Source organism: Xenopus laevis, chromosome 1L (assembly GCF_017654675.1).
Source record: "Xenopus laevis strain J_2021 chromosome 1L, Xenopus_laevis_v10.1, whole genome shotgun sequence".
Taxonomy (NCBI): domain Eukaryota; kingdom Metazoa; phylum Chordata; class Amphibia; order Anura; family Pipidae; genus Xenopus; species Xenopus laevis.
The window spans coordinates 98,690,443-98,711,324 of NC_054371.1; the positions used below are offsets into that span (position 1 = coordinate 98,690,443).

General features: G+C 44.1%; 1 long non-coding RNA gene across 1 annotated transcript; it reads right to left on the reverse strand.

The window, feature by feature from the left end:
• Positions 1 to 677: 677 nt before the first annotated feature.
• LOC108712047 lies at positions 678 to 20,162 on the reverse strand. Its single transcript, XR_005960784.1, has 2 exons — positions 19,913 to 20,162; positions 678 to 3,161 (listed from the first exon to the last, which is right to left on the reverse strand). It is a non-coding gene; the product is annotated as an uncharacterized LOC108712047 (long non-coding RNA).
• Positions 20,163 to 20,882: the final 720 nt, after the last annotated feature.

A 20,882-nucleotide genomic window follows, 5' to 3' on the forward strand; every position in this document is an offset into this window, starting at 1 on the left:
CAGGAGCGGCGCACTTTACAAAAATACAGAGCGGCCCCTAGGGCAAATGCCCAAATAAACAGATGGTCAGTCCGGGCCTGGTCCCAGGGGGGGGCACTGCCCCCTCTTGCCCCCCTCTGTGGACGCCCATGCTGGTGTCGCTTTATTTGGCCTAGAGGTTGTTTATTTTAAACCAGGTATCCTATCTACACTTACTGTACTGACATTGAAACAAAATTTTATCTAAGTTTGTTGACATTTTTTCATGGATTTGCTCTCAAACCCCATTCAGTGCATACTTCTGAGATTCCTATTGCACCTGCCACACAACAATACGGTTATGGGGACCTGTTATCCAGAATGCTCAGAGTGGGGTTTTCCAGATAACGGATCTTTCCATAATTTGGATCTTCATACCTTAAGTCTACTAGAAAATCATATAAACATTAAATAAACCCAATAGGCTGGTTTTGCTTCCAATAAGGATTCATTATATCTTAGTTGGGATCAAGTACAAGGTACTGTTTTAACTTTACACAGAAAGGAAATCATTTTTGCTCAGTACTCAGTACTTGTGTGTTTACATGTGGGCTGCTTTGATTTTTTTTGCCTGGGCTGCTTTTTAGTCCCAGTCCGGCTCTGGTCACAGTAACCACCCAATCTGAACTATTCTCCAACTCCCTCCCAGCATTCTTTGAATAGGAGTGCTATGCCCTTCTGATCTATTATTCAGTAAGTATACTGCCTCTTGTAACACCTTTTTCCACCCCCTTAGTGTGCAAGCAGGTGTAAGTTTGCGAATTTGTTCCTTCAAAAGACCATTCATTCTCTCAATCAACCCTGCTGCTTGGGGGTAGTAGAGAAACACCCAGTACACCATTGTCCTCCACCCATTGCTTTACAGTCTGTCCAGTGAAATGTGTGCCATTATCTGATTGTACTTCTTGAGCTATTCCATAATGTTGTAACAATAATTGCATCAATCGTAAGGTAGTCTTTTTATCCGCACTTTTTGTTGGAAATACTTGTACAAAATCCATTGTATGTGTCCACAGCAGTTACACAAAATCTCAAACCACCCCTTCCCCCAGGCAAGGATCTAATATAATCCACTTGCCAGACTTGACCTGACTTTTGTCCTTGATTCATTTTTCCAGGCAAAGGGGTTATGGGTGGCCATTTCTTAGCTTCCTGACATATAGGACATTGAACAATATTGTCCTTTATTGGATCTGTGTTAGAGGTATTCCTCTCTGCTGTACCCACTGCCAAGTACTTTGAACTCCTCTATGTCCTGTTTGGCTGTGAGCTCATTTGCCCAGCAGTTCCAAGGTAGTCTCTTCTTGTTGTGCATTAAAGCCTTGTGCTAGTCCATCTGCTATTTCATTGTTTATATTTCCATTGTGAGCATTAACATGGCCAACTTGTATAAACCTATTTTTCCTTGAAACAATAAATAGTCCCATACTTTTTGGCCCACCCCGTTTACCTGCCAGTTGTCTTTTTTCCAGGTACAAAGCCAGGTAGTGAGTCCTTTAAATACAGCCCAGCTGTCTGTATAGATAACCAAGTCCCCCAAGGTTTCTTGGACAACCATATAAACTGCCTGTAGTTCAGCATATTGACTAGAACCTCCTTCTCCAGTTTGATGAATCACAGTCTCTGAACTAGGCTGGAAGGCTGCTGCAGTCCATATCGGCCCTTGGGAGTCACTTTAGCTGAACCATCTGTAAACCATGCTTGTAGTTTATCTTCTGCTGATGATTCTATCCATGGTGGGGCTTCCTTGAATGGAGACTCCTCTATTTGCATTGGGAGCAATTGAGGTGAATTTGATTCAAAACTAACAAGGCCAGCAATTTGTTGTGATAGCTGACTAGGATCTTGGGAAAAGATTCCCCCTCTTTCACTCACATACCATTTCCATTTCAGTAAGGTCTGTTTCTGGGCCACACTTGTACGGGATTGTAGCCCTTCCTGTCTCACCCACCCAGCAATAGGTAAATCGGTCCTCACAGTCACAGGTTGCTGTTTGGTGGTAGGCTCAACATGTTGCAAAGCAGAATAAGCAGCTAACAACTGCTTCTCTAATGGGTTGTACTTTTTCTGTGCAGTTGAAAATTGCTTAGACCAGAAACCCAGAGGAATTTTCCTATCTTTTGGATTAGGCCCTTTTTGCCACAATCCCCAAGACATTCCATGATCTGTCACTGCTTCATCTAGAAAGAATGGGTGATCTGGTTGAATATGACCTAGTGAATGATGAGTCCTTACAGTTTCTTTGGCTGCGTCGAGTGCCAATTGCTGCTCAGATCACTAAATTAATTCAGCCTTTTTCCTAGTAATATTGTAAATAGGCCTGATAATGAGGCCCAGGTGCGGAATAAAAGGCCTCCAAAATCCCAGCAGGCCCAACAAACTTTGGGCTTCCTTTACATTTTTGGGTGATTTGAGTGCCGCAATTGAGTCCAACACAGGCTGTGGGATAGTCTTCACTGTTACAGCCCAGATCATTCCTAGAAATCTGACACTATTAGCTAGTCCTTGGATTTTTTCTGCATTTATAGCCCATCCTCTTTTCTGCACACATGTCAACACTGTTTGTAAATCCATTTTCACTTGTTCCTCTGAGCTGCCTGAAATCATAATATCATCAATGTAATGATACAGCTTACAGTCCAGTGTAGGCAGCATGGCCAGATCCCTGGTTACCAGTCCATGACAGATTGTGGGAGAATGTATGTACCCCTGGGGTACTACAGTTAGTGTATATTGTTTGCCTCTCCAGGTGAATGCAAACTGGTCTTGAGACTCCTCAGCTATAAGAATGGAAAAGGAAGCATTTGCCAAGTCTAATACTGCATGCTAATTTCAAGCAGTTTGGGCAATGTCCTTGACAATAGAAACCATATCTGGAACAACAGCAGCAAGATGTGGGGCTGCTTTGTTTAACCCCGATAATCCACATTCTCCAGCTTCCATCCTTCTTCTTTACAGGAAAAACTGGAGCATTAAATGGACTTATTGCTGGTCAAAATTCTCCAGCTTCTAGCAAGGCTTGTATTGTTTCAGTAATTTCCTTTTGTCCTCCGGGTATGCGATATTGATGAGATTGACAGGATGCTTAGGCGGAGGGATGTACACTGGTGTCCATTTGTCATGTCCCCTTAGAATTGGTTTAACTGCAGAGACAGAAAAAGAACGAACTGAGGTACCAAATACATACATGCCTGCATCAGAATGGATAGTCTGGCCCCTTAAAATATCCATTCCTAATATGTTATCAGGTAGCTCAGATATTAATACACGTGCTTTAAAAATGGGACCCTTTCCAATCTGTAATCTGCAGTGAACCTTGTGAGCCAATGTATGTTGACCTCCCAATCCCTCTATAGCTACCATTCCTGCACTCTGTCGTGTTTGATTTCCATGAAACAAAGTTACTTCTGCTCCTGTATCTAGGAGCGCAGTAACCTTTTGTGGTTTTGATTGTCCCTGCCAATATATTGCCATTGATACATAAGGGCATTGATCCCCTGGTTTCATTGTGTTAATTTTAACCAGTGGCACATAGGTTCTGCCATCCTGTCAATCTATGGGGCTGGGCACCTCCCAACTCCTCTCCTAGCCAAGTCCTCAGTCCCAGTGGCGTAACTAGACCCCTAAGGGCCCCGGTACAGAAATTTACAATTGGGCCCTCCTAAAAGGGTTGTTCACCTTTGATGTAGAGAGTGACATTCTGAGACAATTTGCAATTGGTTTTCATTTTATATTCTTTGTTGTTTTTGAGTTATTTAACTTTTTCACTGCCAGCCAATATGGCCAAGTTGGAACTTCTATTGCAAGACCGTTTTTGAACATTTTTTGCTGTTTCACTTTAGGGGACTTTCCTGGGGGGGGGGGGGGGTCTTTTAGTTTACCCACGAAAACAAGATATTGTTTTTTTCAGGACAACCTAAGCTTTTAAAATATGCTAGAATTTAGTTGTCATTCCAGTCCTGTAAAAAGATATGGGCTTCTAAGTGTATAAAAAAAAAAACAGTTTCACATGATACAAACGCAAATATATCAGAAGCTTAATTTATTTTATGCAAGAGAACATGGCAGATTTGGAAAGTTCTGTGTCTCCCGAATGAGCCAATACCAAATTTATATAGTTTTATGGAGATTTCTTACTTCGATAGATCAAAAACTCCGAAGCAGTAAACTACCATATTTCCAAAGCACCGCTCCACAAAACTGCATACATCTGATTTCAAGGCCAAACATTCCACTAACAGTAGGTTTACCCTTAAAAACTACCCCTTATTGGAAATAACAGATTCTACTGAGTTCAAAATGTGTAAATATATATTTGTACTCAGGGCCGGACTGGGGGTAAAAAGCAGCCCAGGCAAAAAAAATCAAAGCAGCCCACATGTAAAAACGCAATGGTCTGACTTGTACACATCCACTCATATATTGGGGTAAAACTGAAAAAATGTATGCGCATAAAGAGCTGCCTTAGGGGTTGTTCACCTTCAATTTTTAGTATGATGTAGAGAGGGACATTCTGAGACCATTTGCAATTGGTTTTCATTTTTTATTAATTGTGGTTTTTAACTTATTTAGCTTTTTATACAGCAGCTCTCCAGTTTGTAATTAAAGCCGTCTGGTTCCTAGGGACAGAGTGACTGAGAGTGCAGAGAGAAACAGAGAGAGGGACAGAATGACAGAGAGTGCAGAGAGAGGGGAAGAGAGAGGGACAGAGTGACAGAGAGAGACAGAGTGACAGGGAGAGGGGACGAGAGAGGGACAAAGAGAGACAGAGTGACAGAGAGAGGGACAGAGTGACAGAGAGAGACAGAGAGAGGGTAAGATAGAGGGACAAAGTGACAGAGAGAGACAGAGAGAGGGGAAGAGAGAGGGACAGAGTGACAGAGAGAGACAGAGTGACCGAGAGAGGGACAGAGTGACAGAGAGAGGGTAAGATAGAGGTACAGAGTGACAGAGTGACAGAGAGAGGGGAAGAGAGAGGGACAGAGTGACAGAGAGAGGGGAAGAGAGAGGGAAAGAGTGACAGAGAGAGACAGAGTGACAGGGAGAGGGGAAGAGAGAGGGACATAGTGACAGAGAGAGACAGAGTGACAGAGAGAGGGGAAGAGAGAGGGACAGAGTGACAGAGAGAGGGACAGAGTGACAGAGAGAGGGACAGAGTGACAGAGAGAGACAGAGTGACAGAGAGAGGGACAGAGTGACAGAGAGAGACAGAGAGAGGGTAAGATAGAGGTACAGAGTGACAGAGACAGACAGAGTGACAGAGAGAGGGGAAGAGAGAGGGACAGAGTGACAGAGAGAGACAGAGAGAGGGGAAGAGAGAGGGACAGAGTGACAGAGAGAGACAGAGTGACAGAGAGAGGGGAAGAGAGAGGGACAGAGTGACAGATAGAGACAGAGTGACAGAGAGAGGGGAAGAGAGAGGGACAGAGTGACAGAGAGAGACAGAGAGAGGGGAAGAGAGAGGGACAGAGTGACAGAGAGAGACAGAGTGACAGGGAGAGGGGAAGAGAGAGGGACAGAGTGACCGAGAGAGACAGAGTGACAGAGAGAGGGACAGAGTGACAGAGAGAGACAGAGAGAGGGTAAGATAGAGGTACAGAGTGACAGAGAGAGACAGAGTGACAGAGAGAGGGGAAGAGAGAGGGACAGAGTGACAGAGAGAGACAGAGTGACAGAGAGAGGGGAAGAGAGAGGGACAAAGTGACAGAGAGAGACAGAGAGAGGGGAAGAGAGAGGAACAGAGTGACAGAGAGAGACAGAGTGACAGAGAGAGGGACAGAGTGACAGAGAGAGGGTAAGATAGAGGTACAGAGTGACAGAGAGAGACAGAGTGACAGAGAGAGGGGAAGAGAGAGGGACAGAGTGACAGAGAGAGGGACAGAGTGACAGAGAGAGGGACAGAGTGACAGAGAGAGACAGAGTGACAGAGAGAGGGACAGAGAGACAGAGAGAGGGGAAGATAGAGGTACAGAGTGACAGAGAGAGACAGAGTGACAGAGAGAGGGGAAGAGACAGGGACAGAGTGACAGAGAGAGACAGAGAGAGACAGAGTGACAGGGAGAGGGGAAGAGAGAGGGACATAGTGACAAAGAAAGACAGAGTGACAGAGAGAGGGGAAGAGAGAGGGACAGAGTGACAGAGAGAGGGACAGAGTGACAGAGAGAGGGACAGAGTGACAGAGAGAGACAGAGTGACAGAGAGAGGGACAGAGAGAGGGTAAGATAGAGGTACAGAGTGACAGAGAGAGACAGAGTGACAGAGAGAGGGGAAGAGAGAGGGACAGAGTGACAGAGAGAGACAGAGAGAGGGGAAGAGAGAGGGACAGAGTGACAGAGAGAGACAGAGTGACAGAGAGAGGGGAAGAGAGAGGGACAGAGTGACAGATAGAGACAGAGTGACAGAGAGAGGGGAAGAGAGAGGGACAGAGTGACAGAGAGAGACAGAGTGACAGGGAGAGGGGAAGAGAGAGGGACAGAGTGACAGAGAGAGACAGAGTGACAGAGAGGGGGGAAGAGAGAGGGAAAGAGTGACAGAGAGAGACAGATTGACAGAGAGAGGGGAAGAGAGAGGGACAGAGTGACAGAGAGAGGGACAGAGTGACAGAGAGAGGGACAGAGTGACAGAGAGAGACAGAGTGACAGAGAGAGGGACAGAGAGAGGGTAAGATAGAGGTACAGAGTGACAGAGAGAGACAGAGTGACAGAGAGAGGGGAAGAGAGAGGGACAGAGTGACAGAGAGAGACAGAGAGAGGGGAAGAGAGAGGGACAGAGTGACAGAGAGAGACAGAGTGACAGAGAGAGGGGAAGAGAGAGGGACAGAGTGACAGATAGAGACAGAGTGACAGGGAGAGGGGAAGAGAGAGGGACAGAGTGACAGATAGAGACAGAGTGACAGAGAGAGGGGAAGAGAGAGGGACAGAGTGACAGAGAGAGACAGAGTGACAGGGAGAGGGGAAGAGAGAGGGACAGAGTGACAGAGAGAGACAGAGTGACAGAGAGGGGGGAAGAGAGAGGGACATAGTGACAGAGAGAGACAGAGTGACAGAGAGAGGGGAAGAGAGAGGGACAGAGTGACAGAGAGAGGGACAGAGTGACAGAGAGAGGGACAGAGTGACAGAGAGAGACAGAGTGACAGAGAGAGGGACAGAGAGAGGGTAAGATAGAGGTACAGAGTGACAGAGAGAGACAGAGTGACAGAGAGAGGGGAAGAGAGAGGGACAGAGTGACAGAGAGAGACAGAGAGAGGGGAAGAGAGAGGGACAGAGTGACAGAGAGAGACAGAGTGACAGAGAGAGGGGAAGAGAGAGGGACAGAGTGACAGATAGAGACAGAGTGACAGAGAGAGGGGAAGAGAGAGGGACAGAGTGACAGAGAGAGACAGAGTGACAGGGAGAGGGGAAGAGAGAGGGACAGAGTGACAGAGAGAGACAGAGTGACAGAGAGGGGGGAAGAGAGAGGGAAAGAGTGACACAGAGAGACAGATTGACAGAGAGAGGGACAGAGTGACAGAGAGAGACAGAGTGACAGGGAGAGGGGAAGAGAGAGGGACAGAGTGACAGAGAGAGACAGAGTGACAGAGAGAGGGGAAGAGAGAGGGACAGAGTGACAGAGAGAGAAAGAGTGTGACAGACAGTGCAGAAGGAGACAGAGAGAGAGTCAGAGTGCAGAGAGAGTGACAGAGAGAGAGTCAGAGTGCAGAGAGAGAGTAACAGACAATGCAGAAGGAGACAGAGAGGGACAGGGACAGAGAGTGACAAAGACTCACAGAAATGATGTGCAGAGAGAGATCCGGTCTTCAGCAATGTTCACGATCTTAAGGGGGGCCAGCTAATCCTGAAAGAGCAGCACAGCCAGCCCCCCTTTAAATCTAAATCTTGCTGGCCTGGGACTGTAGCCTCCTGATAGCGCGCGGGCCTGCATAGAGCACGGCAGCACCAGAACAGAGGAGTGGGAGGGGCAGAGCAACAGTGGAGAGAGGATGCAGGAGCGGTCCTAGAGCCCGCCTGATGCATTGAAAGGCAGTGGCACTTTCTAATAAGGTGTAGAGATCAGGATCGGCCCACTTAAAGAAAAAATAGAGCAGCCTCTCGGGCAAATGCCCGAACAGACAGATTGTCAGTCCGGACCTGTTTGTACTCCAAACTACCAAGTTGCAATTCTTTCCTAAAGTTAGCAGTTTTTATAAAAATGTGTTACATTTTTGAAAAATTACCTCAAAGTGTCCAGTCTACAGCATTGTATCTCCGACATATCATTATATACCAATGTAGCGCTATAGTAAACTGACTTGTGCTAGGGCAGTTTTAGCTACTTTCCTTTGTGGGCTGAGACCACAGATGAGCTCTCTTTCTCAGGGGTAAGCCCTCGCAACGGTGTGGAGGCAAGGGTGTAGTGTAACTGTAACCTGGTGCGATAGCACAATGATGGTTCTTTAACGGTTGAACATATAACTGTGTTTATTGAACAATAGCACATAGATCATTCAGCACATTGATCCACAATGGAGTATAGAACATACACAGCAGCATAAAGGAAGCATATACTCACAGCACGTATAGGCTGAATCCCCACAGGCTAGGGAATATACAGCAGAGAGTAAGTTGACAGCATGTGATGGGTATTGCCCAGTTTTCAGGATATCTTCCAGTGGCAGACTAGGGGAACTCCTGACATCCCTATCTCAACACTTGGTTCCTTACTCTGGGTCAGTAATACCCTGGGATCTTAATCCCTCTAATCTCCTCGGCGGAGCCTTGAGCTGCTCAACTAAATAACCTCTCTATCACTCCTAGAGTGATCTATAAAATGAGTATAGCTGTCCCCTAGGCCCCCCAAGGTGCCTAGGGTCGACACTACCCATTTCCTTCCAGCCTGCTTGGTTGGGCTAAAGCAATGGACCCAGAGCACATGGTTCCTAAACCTTTTATACTCTGGCACAGTGCCATCTGGTGTACACTGTGTGAACTGCAGGGGTTACATAAGCACAAGGTCCCCATAAGGACCCACTGAGGTGTCCATATTACTAGGGATGTGCCTGTCTGTAAAGTGTAAGGGTGTCTAAGATTTTCACATCCCTACACCAAGATACACCCTAAATATGAAAGCCCAGGGTCAGCTGAACAGTTTTAAGCCCAATATGCATAGGTACACCTAAGTATGTGGCGTATAGGGGCCCCAGAATGAAGACACCCCATATGAGTTATCAGTTCTGGAATTCCAAATACTGCAAAATCAGCACATTTACATCATTTTTCAAGGGGCAAAAGTACAAAAATGTATGTTCGCCCCAGAAAACCATATACTTTTGGAAAGTACACATTATGACGAATCTAAAATGGGTATGTACGTCTTTCTACTCAAAAGTACCAATCCACAAAGCTTTCCTACATTTCGTAATTTTTATGACATTACCGAAAATCAACTCAATATTGCAACTCTGAAGCATCGTATCTCCCACATATCATTATATACCAAGATAAAACACCCCAAATATGAAAGCCCAGGGTCCGCTGAACAGTTTGATGCCCAATATGCATAGGTGCACCTAAATATGTGGTGTATAGGGGCCCCAGAACAAAGACACCCCATACGAGTTATCAGTTCTGGAATTCCAAATACTGCAGAAGCCACAAAAAAGAAAGCTCTCTGTTTGATTTCAAATTAAGCAGAGAAATCCCTGTCTAAGGCTGGATTTTTTGTTCTCATTTGGTGTGTGAAGGTGTTAGCTACTTGGTGTGTGAATTTTGGGGAGTTTTGAGTGATTTACTTTATTTGAAATCGATTTTTATTTTGACCCAGAAGGTGAGTGATTGCTAGCCCAGTTCCCTTCACTTCCTGTGGGCTACAAACTCACTGACAGATCCCCTACCCCTCCCCCGCACCTGGGTGTCAGTTTCACTTGTTTTTTGTATTTAATTTCAGTTGAAATTTATCACTATTTGCACAGATTGTGTGTGTGTTTTTATTTGTATCCTTGTTTTGTAAGGAGAGAAAGCTAAAGGGAGAAGGATTTAAGAAAATAAAACATTTTCTAGTAGCAGTGCAACTCCCAGGCACCTGCTTTTATTAACCCTCTCCCTGCTAAAGCTTCTCATTGTTGCTTTTACTTTTGTTGATTAATAGAATTAAGATTACTTTTTTGTGGATTGTTATGTAAAATAATGGGAGGGAATAAAAAACAAAATTATAAAAAAATACCTCAGGCTCCTAAAGGAAAAGGAGCTGAAAAACCTGGCTGTAGCTATGCTAAAAAGCACCAGTCACAGCCTTTGTCTAAAAGCTCCACTGCTTCTGTTTCTGCTGCTGCAGCCAATGTGACCCCTGCTAAAAGTTTTGCACAGGCAGTGGCTACCAGCAACAACCCAAGCCAAGTCACTGCTGGGGTAGAGCAGCTTACAAGGAAGCATGGGGTTAGATGTCTAATGACAGGAGCTCATGGCATAGAGGCTTACATAAAAGCTGCAGCTGAAGTGGTGGGCAGCAAGTAAAATGTATGGGAAAGCCATAATATTTGCCCGTACACCAACTGCAGTGCATACTCTAGTGCAGAGAGGCATCACAGTAGGGGGTAGTTATATCCCTGTAGAACCCCTAGAAGGATTAGGCATAAAGATAGTCCTATCTAATGTGCCCCCCTTCCTGCAAGACCATTTATTGCTACCCCACCTGCAAGCCCTCGGTGAAATAAAGTCAACTATTTCTAAACTTCCCTTGGGTTGCAAGGAGAGCAGATTGAGACATATCCTCTCTTTTAAAAGGCAGGTGCAATTACTTTTGCCTCGGGGTCAAGATACTATTGAGGGGTCCTTTGGTGTTCCATTTGAGGGGGTGCTGTATAAAAATTTTTACTGCACAGAAGAAGTGAGGTGCTTCCTTTGCAAGAACCTCGCCAGAGTTGCCCCAAAGGGCATATTAAGACCACAGTCCCAGTTCCTGCCCCCAGTACTTCTAATGCAACATCATACCCTGCTACAGCTATTGCTGCAGGCTCCTCAAAGGAGAAATCCCCTTCAGTAAAGAACCTTAAGGTGGTTGTTACACAACCCACCTCTGAAACCTCCAAACCTCCTCCTTCTTTACTCAAGCTATATAAGGGGGAGGTATGTCAATGCATCCCCCAGTGCTGCAGTTGTTTTTGCCAAAACCGGGTGTGGGGGTGCCGGTGGTTGTAACACCTGTCATGTTGGAAGCAGAGAGTAGCATTTCCTCTTCAAATGACAAGAAAAAGAAGAGGAAATTTAAATCGAAAAGGATGATACCTGAGGAATGGGTTTTAGTGGTCAATGATGGAGCACCCCCATCCAATGGCAAAAACGGCAGCAAAACATCTGCTCCTCATGTGGTGATATTGTCTGGTCCAACTGTTGGATGCAATCAACTGGTGCCAGACCATGCACCTATAGACTCAGTTGGGGGAGAGGAGATAAAAGGTCTGGAGAAATTTGAACACGGGATTATGGGTCTCCCCACAGAGTCAGGGGTGATACATCTGTCTCCAACAGGAGATCTTCCCCTGGAGTATAAAGGGACAGCTAATGAAACCCCTGCAGAGTGGGCCGTAAGTGTTCCTCAGTGTTTAGTGCCTCAGGGTATTTCACTCCAAGAAATGGAGAATATTGGGACAACCCCCATACAGGACCCTGCAGACAATGCTGTGAGGGAGGATAATGAGGCTGGAGTTGTAAATATGGAGGATAGCCAGACTGACTCGGTAAGGTCTACTGTGCATGTTAAGATCTCTCCTCCATTCTCTTCCCCTGATCCCAATGTTATTGCCATTCAGGAGGCACAGGAGGCAGTGGAAAGGGCAGAGGTTGCCCATCGAGCCTCTAAAGCTCCTGTTGATAAGGAGCCAATTCCATCTGCTACACCTGAGCCAAACACCTCCAAAGGTGTTCCAAGTAAAATTAAAGTATTATCTGAGCCGTTGCAGGGTCTCCAGATAGCAGGTGCTTCTGATCCTTCTCCTGCAACTTCTTGTGTAGATATTATCAAAGCACCAGTGGAGAGGGGGAATTATCAATCCCTTAGCCAAGAAGAGTTCATGGATGAGGGGGACATCGAAGAGGAGGTTGACACAGTTCAACCCCAAACATCCCAGCTGAGGAACTCAAGATGTTTCTTGAGAGCACCCTTGGTGTTAAATTGGAGAAGAAGCTACATATGGCTCTAGAGAAGTGGCATGATTTGACTTTGGTGATCGGTTCTGTGAGACAATACATCAAGGTCATAAAAGAGGCCAAAAACTATGGAACTGCAGATTATCACCGTAGTATTAAGTTACACAAAAAGTGTTTGTCTCACCAGACCTCTGTGAGGGCTAAAGCATTTTCTAACACACAATAATGGCTCTAAGTATAAGCACTCTTAATACAAATGGCTGTCCGGAGCCTTTTAGAATGTTTCAGGTACTCTCCTTTCTACGCCAAGGAGGGTTCTATGCGAGTTTCCCAAGAAAACCCAAGAGACCCATATCACTCAGGAGCTTGAAGCGACCTGGCATCTGGAAGGGCAGAGTCTTTTTTAATCACCTCACATGGACATCATGTGGGGTAGTGACCTTGTTCTCAGAATCCTTCCAGCCAGAGGTACTGAGCGTTAATTCTGTCATCCCAGGCCATCTGTTACATCTCCGGGTATGGGAGTCTAGTGGAACATACAATCTGATAAACTTGTATGCCCCAACTACTGGACCAGAGAGGAAGCATTTTTTTGAAATTTTATCAGCCTATATGGAGACAATTGACTCAGATGAAGCCGTGATTATAGGGGGTGATTTCAATTACACCCTTGAGGCTCGGGACCGAAATGTTCCCCAGAAAAGGGATTCAGCTTTGCGGGAACTCATTGCCCATTTCTCCTTGGTAGACATCTGGAGAGAACAACACCCAGAAACCAATGCTTTCACCTATGTTACGGTGAGGGATGGCCGTGTGTCTCAGTCCCGGATTGATAGGCTTTATATATCAAGCCATATTATGTCACGAGTTCAGTCTAGTAATATTAGCTTTGCACCTTTCTTGGACCACAATTGTGCTTTTTTGATAGTGGCAGGTGGGCAGGTGTGGACCCCAAATGAAAATAGTGCATAAGAATTTTCTCAGCTGTCAATTTGCCTTCTGTGAACATAGCGACCTGACTGCATATAATGTGCTGTAAGACCCCTTAACAGTACAAAAAACCCCGAAAACCATATATTTTTGGAAAGTACACATTCTGCCAAATAAAAATTTGCTACAACTGTCTTTCTACTCCAAACGTACATACTGCAAAGCAACGCCAAAGGCAGCGGTTTTTATGATATTTCTGAAAATCGCCTAAAAATATTGCAGTTGGTCGCATTTATCTCACCCAATTTCTTATATACAATTAGAAAACACCATAAATTTTGACGATAAGGGTCTACTGAACAGTTTCATGCCCAATATGCATAGATATACCAAAGCAGGTGGGCACGTGTGGACCCCAAATAAAAACAGTGCATAACAATTTTCTCGGCTGTCAATTCGCCTTCTGTGAACATAGCACTCTGACTGCATATAATGTGCCATACGACCCCCTAACAGTACAAAGACCCCCCAAAACCATATATTTTTGGAAAGTCCACCTTGTGCCAAATAAAAATTTGCTAAAACTATCTTTCTACTCCAAATGTACATACTGCAAAGCAATGCTAAAGGCAGTGGTTTTTATGATATTTCTGAAAATCGCCTAAAAATATTGCAGTTGGTCGCATTTATCTCACCCAATTTCTTACATACAATTAGAAAACACCCTAAATATTGATGCCAAGGGTCTACTGAACAGTTTGATGCCCAATATGCATAGATATACCAAAGCAGGTGGGCACGTACCAAAGCCGGTGGGCACATACGGACCCCAAATAAAAACAGTGCATAAGAATTTTCTCGGCTGTCAATTCGCCTTCTGTGAACATAGCACACTGCATATAATGTGCCGTAAGACCACCTAACAGTACAAAGACCCCTCAAAACCATATATTTTTGGAAAGTACACATTCTGCCGAACACAGAGTTGCTAAAAATGTGTTTCTACCCCAAATTATCAAAGTGTAAATGATGCTAAAAAATTACATAAGGGAAAACAATGCAAGCATAAAAATCACAAAAAAGCAAATACAATTAGGAAAATTAACGAAATAACAAAATAACTGATCCGACAGCGTGGTTAGAGGTCAGAATGCTTGATCCAGTAGTCATGCTGTGAAATCTAAAGTTTTTAGGGAAATAACATAAGGGAAACTTAGAAAATTAACTAAAAAAAAAACCCCTATAAGTGTGTGTTTGTGTATGCATGGATGTACAGCTCTAAAAAGTGTATACATGTGTGCATATGTGTATGTGAGTATGTAAATAATCAAAAAAATCAGAAAATCAAAAAAAAAAACTACTTTTTCTAGTATGTGTACTGTGTATATGTAAATGCCTGTAAATACCTGTAAATAAGTAAACTCTAGATTAAGAGGAGTCCTTTACAGTGCTGTAGGGTTGAGAAACGCTGAGTCACTGCAGCAGGAAGTGCATGGGCGGAGCTGGAACATGTGAGCTGCTGCGACAAGGAAGCTGTTGAAGCTCCTCTCTGCACGCTGATTTTGCAGTGTGTGCAGAGAGAGCACTGTTTTAGTAAAGAACGTAGCTCCTACGTTCTTGGCACTTAAAGCCTTTTTTCAAAAGAACGTAGGAGCTACGTTCTTGGCAGTAAAAAGGTTAAAGGGATACTGTCATGGGGAAATTTTTTTTTCAAAATGAATCAGTTAGTAGTGCTGCTCCAGCAGAATTCTGCACTGAAATCCATTTCTCCATTTCAATTTTGAAATCTGACATGGGGCTAGACATATTGTCAATTTCCCAGCTGCCCCTGGTCATGTGACTTGTGCTCTGATAAACTTCAGTCACTCTTTACTGCTGTACTGCAAGTTGGAGCGCTATCACCCCCTCCCTTTTCCCCCCAGCAGCCAAACAAAAGAACAATGGGAAGGTAACCAGATAACAGCTCCCTAACACAAGATAGCTCAAATGTAAAAAACGAATCCGGGATTGAAGTTCCCCCAAAATCCAGCAACTTCTTTTAGGGCCCTCCTCTGCCCAAACAAAAGCTTCACAGAAATAGACGATGTTGCTGTATCCCTCAGAGAGGAGGGGGGAGATAACAGAAAGTTTATATAGTGTAGTAATTTCAATATTAAAAAAACACACCCACAGTGTCCTCCAACACTTACTTAAAACACATTTTTACTGTGATGCAAAAAGAAACATACAATTGTGTGTTAAGTTAACTTATTCACCATGTGTGTTCATTTAAAACTTTTTTTCACCCTTATTTCAATCAGGAAGAGAAAGAGAACAGGTGGGGGTGGGTGGATCCGTTACTAGGGGATAGTGAGGTTAGCAACACAAATCCGGATTGTTGCTTTCCGGTGGTATTATATACTCACAAGAACTGAGTTTCAACTAATGTGAAACACAGACAGGATGTTCTCTACTCCAGGCCTTCTTCCTAAGTCTCTTGATAGGGAGATTAAACAAAGTATCCTGTGCAGAAGCGCTTTTAAAAATTTTACTAAAAAAGTAAAAACACACTCACAAACACACTCTGGTACAGAGCATTGAAATGTCCTTGTAAAGTCCTTCTGGCACTTGGGTTTCCTCGGCGTCCCTTGGAACTTTGTGCTGCTTTTTTTAGAAATCACGAGCGGCGATGCTCAGAATCGCAGGCGTAAACACGCTCGGTGCTTCTACACGGTTAGAGCGTAGGGGCGTAATCACGCTGACGCATTTCGCCTATCGGCTTCCTCCATCGCTCAGGACACACACATGGATACATACACACAAACATACACATCACGGACACACATTTCACAGAAGCCAGTAAAACAGCAGACCATTATTTCAGTGTTATCAGACACAAACATAGAGCTCTGTAGCCTTATCACGTCTCTAACCTAAATAAACAAATAGTGCCTTTGCAGCCATTCAGTTAGTCCTGCACACCGAATGCCCACATGAGTTACAGCTAGAAGAGGACTGCTGTAATACAAGGAGTGGGGAGGGGCAGCAGCTGACCTTATATTTGTACTCCTTGCTGCTGCTTCGCTCTCATGCTCTCTCTCCCCCCCCCTCCAAGTATTTTCTTTTCTCTCCCGCGACATCAGAGGGCACGTTGCAGCCGCACTCCCGGTAGTTTCGCACCCACACCTATAGAAGCGTGCATGCTTGGTGATGGGTAAAGCCTACTGCCTCTTGCCTGAAATGTAGAATCTACGTGCAGCTGTGCAGGCACAGTATAGGCCAGCCACTAGCATCACAGGGTCCTATGCTCTGACCATGTTTCATTGCTTGTGACATCATGTGAAGTCAGAACACAGCTATGGGCAGACACTACCAACCAGTTATTACCTAGAACTGCTGCAAGTTAGTGAAGCGGGTCAGCTATTGGGATGGGGCCGCTTCGCAAACACTCTGGTCCAGTGCTCTAAATAAATGATAGCATGATCCTAGGGGCCCACAAAGTGAGCTGCCGGGGGCGCTGGCCCAATTGCACCCCCTGCTCCCCCGGTAGTTCCGCCACTGCTCAGCCCCTTCCCTGTATGGGTTAGATTTCCCTTTTGTAAAAGGGGCTAAAGGAGTGACAGGAACATCCTCTATATCACTGGTTGCTACCTTTTTTGGTTGGGTTGTTTTTAACCTCCCCCTTTTTTGTTTCCAGAGTTTTAACCAGGGCCGGAACTAGGGGTAGGCAGAGTAGGCAGGTGCCTAGGGCCCAAAGCCCCTGCTCTGTCACCTACCCCATGTCCGGTCCTGTCTCTCCCCGGCCGCTGCTGTAATTTTAGTGCATAAATCCGCTGCTGCGCATGTCCGCACGAGCACAGTGTCCGTCTCTCCCCGGCCGCTGCTTTTATTCCTGTGAGTATATGCACTTCCTGTGAGTAAATGCGCATTTGCGCACGAGCGCAGTTTCGCACATACGTGCAGTTTTGCGCATGCGCAACGTACGAGCTGTCAGTTGGCGCAGTGGCTGGCCAGGTTCTCTAGGGCGTCTGGCCGGGTTGGCCCGGCTCTGGTTTTAACAAATCAACAGTAGAAATATCATCTATTTCATACTTTGGTACCCCACTTTGAAGCAAATCATAAAACAACTGTCTGCGGCTGATTTTTAATCTTTCTGTACCCCTCTCTGCAATTACACATTGTCTAGGAACTCTTTCGCCTGTACGTTCTAACTCGCCCAACTGTCCCAACAATGTTGCAGCTTCATGTATTACAGCCTGCGTGGCATCTAAAGCACTTAACATAGTAAACAATGGGGCTTTCAAATGAATGGGAGATCCTGCTAGCAGCTTGTTTTTCATGTGTGCAGTGAAAGGAGCCATGTCTCTTTTACAGTAGGTGTATTAGGGGGTGCCAAAGCTAATGGGTCAGCAATCAAACCACTCACATATCCATATTCCCTTAACCTCTGTATTCCCTCCCCTATAAAACGCCATGGGGTAGAATCCATCATTTCAGTGGGGGTATCATATACTTTTAAAACTGAATCCCTTATCAAATGCAACAGGGAAAAAGTTACAGTAGTATCACGTGCTCTCCTGAGATAAAGTCTCACCCGAGGGTCTTTTGCAATGCTCCCTAATCCTATTGCCTCCCTAATGGTGAGCATGATACCATCTCCACCCAAATCCCACACTCTCAAAACCCATTCAAGAATTGTTTAACCACCTTTCTGAGCAAATTTTTGACCCAGCTCTGTAAACTCTCCAGCAGTATATGAACGAGTTTCCTCTGTATATTGCTGCTCTGCTGCTTCTGCATTTCCTCTATAATCCTGATCTCTGTTAATATTGCCTGCTCTTTGGGTGACTTCTCTCCTTTGTTTGGTAGTTACTATTGGTCTTAATTCTTCTTCTTCTATATCATCTCCTATTTCTCTTCATCTGAGTCTGCACTTGACAATTGGGCTAACTCCCCCCAGTCTCCTTTATTCACAAGTGTCCTTACTTAAAGGGAATCTTTCGTCATTTTAAACTTTTTTTTTTTTTGGCATTTTTATAAAAAACACACATCCATAAACACTGTCTGGCAAATAAAATGTTAATCCACAAATCCATGCATAAGTTATTTTAGTTTGTATTTTGTTATGGGGGCTTCCATTTCTGCTCATTACACATTCGTCCTGTGCTGCTCTAACAGCAGGCACAGCATTACCTGTGTGTTTGGAGGCAGCCACTCTGTAATGAAAAGCCAGGTCGCACTACGACATGAGAATCTAGCTGTACACTCCCCCTCCCCTCTCTGCCCATGCGTGTGATGTTTGGAGGAGAGCGGTCACATGGTTTGCAGGGAAGCAATTACTTTCACTTTCCTACGTTCTGCCTGCTCTACAGCTGCACTAGCAGCCCCTCCTCCAACAGACACTATCAAAGCTCCAGCCGTTCTGTAAGTTTGTTCTCTGCATTCCTTTGGAGGGGGGACTTTCTCTCCTTGCTGCCTTCCTAGTTTGTTTTACTGGTTACTAGATGAGGTAAAGGAGCTGTGAGTTCCCTCTGCTATCCACCTCACACAGACCATGCTCCTTTCCTGCCTGCAATACTTCTTTTTTCATTAACTACTTACTGCCTCCTTTCTCCTGTGCTATTTTAACCCTTCCTAGACTTCCTCTTAAGTTTCCCTGGTTTTGAAGTATGTCCTTATTTTATCCTTTTTTCTATTCCCTGTCATCAGTCCTGGGAGTGTACTCCTGTGTTTCTCCTGTGTTTCATTTTTGTGTAAACAAATATAAATAAACTATCTATATAAAATATTTTTTCCAGTGCCCAAAATGAATTGTGTATGTATATATATATATATATATATATATATATAATTTTTTTTTTTTTTTTTTTGAAATGTAAGTGGGGGCAGTGATCACAGGACTATCTTATTTCAGTCCTTCTGAAGTGGTGTCAGTGAGAGCTTATCTTGATTCCTGCCTATTGTTCAATTGACAGGCTCAGCAGACAAGGCTCTATTTACATTACAGCAGCTTGTAGGAGGGAGGGGTAATGACATCACTCCAACTTGCAGTGCAGCAGTAAAGTGTGACTGAAGTTTATCAGAGCACAAGTCACATGACCTGAGGGCAGCTGGGAAATGTCAAAATGTCTAGCCCCATAGCAAATATTAAAATTTTAAAATTAGAATTTTTTTTTTTACAATTTTGCAACCTTTCCTGGTGATTTTCTCCCTTTCTTTTTGCACTGTTTATTAACTGTTTTTACTACATAATTTGAAAATTCCGTTTCCATCTCCTTACAGTGCTTTTTTAACTGCCTGCAGTTCAAGATCAACTGTCTCTCTTTTAATTGTCTCCTCCATGAGCACCTGAAAACACAACCAACCCACTTGTGCTGCTGCCTTCTGCTCTGTCCTAGAATACCGAGACAAATCTAAATTTAGCAATTGGTGACTAGGGTTAGTCACCTGAAAAGGTTGCTGATATTTAACCAATTCGCGAGCAACGTGGGTCCAGGGTCTGGAACTAGCCCACGTGGGAAGGGTGCCCGTTTGATCATCTACCCCTCTAACCAGCAGAACATTATTGTTATCCCTAACACAGTATATTTGCCCTGCACAAGCCACTATAATACTGCCACTACTACCATACAAAGTTGTACTATCAATTCTATAAGTTATTTCTGCACTTCACAGTACCAAAAGGGTTAATCCCACTGACTACTCCTAATATAATAAAGGGGTGAACCTTTATAACTATTAATAATTTTATTAATTAATAAAAATATTAATGCATTCAATACAGGATCAATAATTAAACCTTTTGATAAACTGTTTGTGAGCAATAACGTACACACACATACAAGTGAAGGTAGAATTTAAAAAACCTTTACTTAGCTTTGTATGGTGATAATTACAGGAATAGCCAGTTCAGCATCAATCAATCAGCGCAATCGGGGAGCTCCGCAGCCTTTGGGTACATGAACCTCAGGTTCCCGATAATCAAGCGATGATCCAAGTTCCCGGCACTCTTTCAAGAGTCCAAGGTGAAGCTCCTGACCCAAGGCAAAGGCTGTGCTTTTATCCCCAGATTTCTTGTTAAACCCTTAACCCCAACTGCTGATATAGGCAAAATTGTTTCAAAAAATAGCAAATACTCAGCCATTGTTTTAGGAACTTTATGCCTCTTCAGCCAGGTCTTAATCAAATAAATTGGCTTTATGAGGCTATTGTCTGCCTGGTATTATTTGGTGGATAACAATACCTATGTTTACTATATTACAATAAACAATGGCTTTGACTGTTTACCCTGCAAGGCACATACAAGGACACTGGACTTCCCTTATCCTTAGTAGGTTTCTATTTACTGTACTGACTAATCCATTAACATATATATATATATATATATATATATATATCTATATATATATAGATATAGATATATATATATATATATATTCAATATATTAAAACAGACATTTATAAACTGTAAATCATAAAAAATAACCCAAATGGTTCAGATTAGGTTTAGAGCAGGCCTGTTCCATAATAGGGTATGGGAGAAGTGAGTGCGTGAGATAAACAAACATCCGGGGCCAGAGAGTATTTATCCCAGGATACTTAGTGAGTTTAGCTCTGTGATTGCCAAACCTCTTTACTACATTTTTCAAGAATCATTGAGATCTGGCATGGTGCAGAGAGACTGGCTAATGTGGTGCCGCTATTCAAAAAGGAATACCTTTCTCAGCCTCAAAACTATAGGCCAGTCAGTCTGACATCATTTCGGCACTTCACCGATTTACTAACAGCCACTGCCGTAATTTCAGAGATAGACTCTGGCCCAATTTCACACAACAC